Source organism: Camelus bactrianus, chromosome 13 (assembly GCF_048773025.1).
Source record: "Camelus bactrianus isolate YW-2024 breed Bactrian camel chromosome 13, ASM4877302v1, whole genome shotgun sequence".
NCBI lineage: Eukaryota > Metazoa > Chordata > Mammalia > Artiodactyla > Camelidae > Camelus > Camelus bactrianus.
The window spans coordinates 59,716,975-59,720,116 of NC_133551.1; positions in this window are offsets into that span (position 1 = coordinate 59,716,975).

The following is a 3,142-nucleotide window of genomic DNA, read 5'->3' on the forward strand; positions in this document are numbered from 1 at the left end:
CCGGCGAGCTGTCTCCTTAAAGGGGACGCGTCCCTATTGCCGGCCGCGCGGAAGATGTACCTCAGCCGGAGGATTTCGGGCCTTTATCCGAGCAAAGGTCCCCTGCCCTGGAAAATCAGTGTTGGGAAAAACGCCAGGGACCCTAATAACTCTTCTGACCCCACCTCATGGATGAGAAAAACGATGTCTAAATTAAAGATTCACTACATCTACAGTCGGGGACAAAGGCAGGTCTCTCAAAGGCATGACTCCCCTTGTCGACTCTGCCCCTCTTACCTCCTCAGATCCGGTTTTGAAGCTTACATTTAACAGACCTTCAGAAGTTATGATCAATGTGAAATCAGATCTGGTTGAGTATAGTCAGTAAGCAAACTCCTTTACATTCTCTGTCCCCTGTGTGTTTGCGGCGCATTTTCTTCCTGATTGTGAGGTTCTGGGTTCAGGTCTTAAATTCTTAAGGGTTACTTAACAGCTCTAAGGCCCTATTCCGCATAAGGCATAAGGTTGTTGTTAGTGTTAGGAGAGATGATACATTAAAATGTTTAGGAAAATTCCTGGGGCCACGGATAGTAATTAGCAAGGTATTAAGACCTATCCGTGGCCGGTCCTTGAGGAAGATGTCTTTGTCTCTCATATGATCCTCTTGGCAGCCCTACTAAGTAGCTTCTTTTCATTCCCGTTTTACAGATAAAAAACAGGAGGCCAAGAGAAGTTAACCATCCCTCAAAGTCACATAACTTGATGATATAGCCAGAATTTAACTCAGGCCCTTCTTTGTCCAGAGTGTATGGTTATCATCAAGATTGTTGCTATTATTAAGAACAGATGAGATGGTGGTATGCTGGCACTTTTTTGAGGGGGAAAGAGAATTGCCTTCCCATCTTGCCTCCTCCTATGGGTTGCATCTCTGCTGTCTATCCCCTCTGTCATGAAGAGGTGACAGGCAGTTTTACAGGTTCTTGATTCAAGAACAGGTGAGGCAGCCCAGGAGTCAAACAACGAAATAGAATTTGGGGGTCAACTCCAGGTCAAACCTGGATTTGAGGCTTGGCTCTGGCAGCTCAGGGATCCTGGTCAAGTCACACCTCCTTTAAGCCTTTATTTCCTCATCTGTAACACGAAGATGATTTTTGTACAGTGCCTGCCTCTTATGGTTGTTTCCAGGATCAAGTGAGGAGACTTAGTATCCATGTTTGTATCTGTTCTTATGATTAGGAACTTACACATTAGCAGATGATTCTGAATATAATAGGAGCTGGTCATGACTGGACTCTTGACATATGTGAACTATTCCATAGTGAGATCATCTGTAGCTTTTGATTATGCATCATATGCTCGTTGAACATTTACTAAAATCTTGTCCCTACCTTCCAGAAGCTCTCAGCCCACCTTCTATAGAGACATCAAGACAGTACAGTGTGATAGATGTTAACTGAGAAATATAAACAAAGCACTTTAAAAAATCCAAAGGATTCTCTCCGGAGGATTCCTGAAAGACTTTACAGAGAAGGGGGCATTTGTGCCTGGTCTCAAAGGGTGAATAGGAGTTCATCCAAGGGAAAAGTGGGAAAGAGCATTCCACAAAAAACAACATGTACAAAGAAGTAAGAAATACTGGGAAATGGGGCTGAAGAAGGAGGCTGAAACTAAATGGTTCTCATAGGAAGGAGGGAAGGAGTGGAGGAGGGGGGGACAAGAGAAGTTGAAGCCCTCTCTAGCTCCACTGCCAACACCCAGGACCAGCCCACAAGACTTACCTGGACCACTGAACTAATTTTCCAGTACTCAGCAACCTTATCCACCCCACCCCCAAATGTTATCCACCCTAGGCACCTAGGAGGAATAATCTTTTAAAGAAATAAGTCAAATTATGTGATTTCCCTGATAAAAGCCCTGTACTAGCTTCCCATTAAACTTAGAATAAAACCCAGACCCCTCACGAGGGCCACCGTGTGATCTCCTTCCTGCCTTCTCTTCTCTGTCCCTCCAGACACAGGATGTATGCCAGGAACTCCTCTCAGGAACTTGCCACTGGCTCTTCCCTCTACCTGAGCTCCCTCAGGTCTTCAGAGCTCACTCCCATCTTTCATTCCTCACAGGCCTTCCCTGGCTTAAAGCAGGGTTCCCAGCCACATTCTTCCCTATCATTGCTACCCCGGGTTCCATCAGGGCACCCGTCAGTTTCATTTAGGGGGCTATTCCAAGGCACCACAGCTGAGAAGACTCCCTTCCATGTCCTAATTCCTTTCACTCACCACTCCCCCTTGCTTACCTTCAGAGCCAAGCCCCCGATTTGAATTCCTCAAGATTATCTATTTACCTATTTTGTGTCAGTCTTTAACACTTAACCCACAGTACCTGGGGCAGAGTTTTGTCCATGGCAAATGTTTGTTGATCGAATGAATGAATGATCAGAAAATTGACAAGAAATGGACTAGAGAGGAGAGAGACAGGGGAAAAGGAAACTGTGGAGGATACTGCTAGGATCATCCCCAAAGACAGAGAGAGGGCCTCATGCAGGGCAGAGTTCACGGCCAGACATGGTTCCCAGTTGGACCAACAGGTGTTAGTGACCAGGTGAATGTGGGGAGTTGAGAGGAAGGGACAAGGATGAGCTCAAGTGAAGGAACAAAGCAGGAAGAGTTAGGTGGGGACTGAGGGAAAGTAATGATGATTCCACTCGGACTGCTTGAGTCTGTGGTGTTTGAGGGACATCTGCACAAAGACGTCGAGAAGGAAGTTGGACTGACTTGTCTTAGTCAAGACAGGGCTGAAATTTGGGACCTGTCGTGTAGATGGGAGCACAGAGGCCAAGAGGAGATGAGTCACCCAGGAAAAGTGTACAGGGAGGGAGGGTTCTAGAAGCCCAAACCTGGGGAATATTAGGCCTTGAGGAACCCACAGGAGCCAACCAGAAATGGTTGGAAAGGTTAGGTCCCTCGACAGAGGAGAGAGAAGAAGCCCAGAGAGCAGGCAGGGAGCTTCCAAAAGAAGGGGATAGGCCCGGCAATGTCAGATACTGCAGAGAGCTCAGCCAAGGAAAAAGGAGAAGCTGCTGTATTTGGCAGCTAAGAGGTCATTGCTGATCCTTCCAGGGTGAGGTCACCTCTGAGGTTAGGGAGGAGGCCAGATTGTAGTGGAG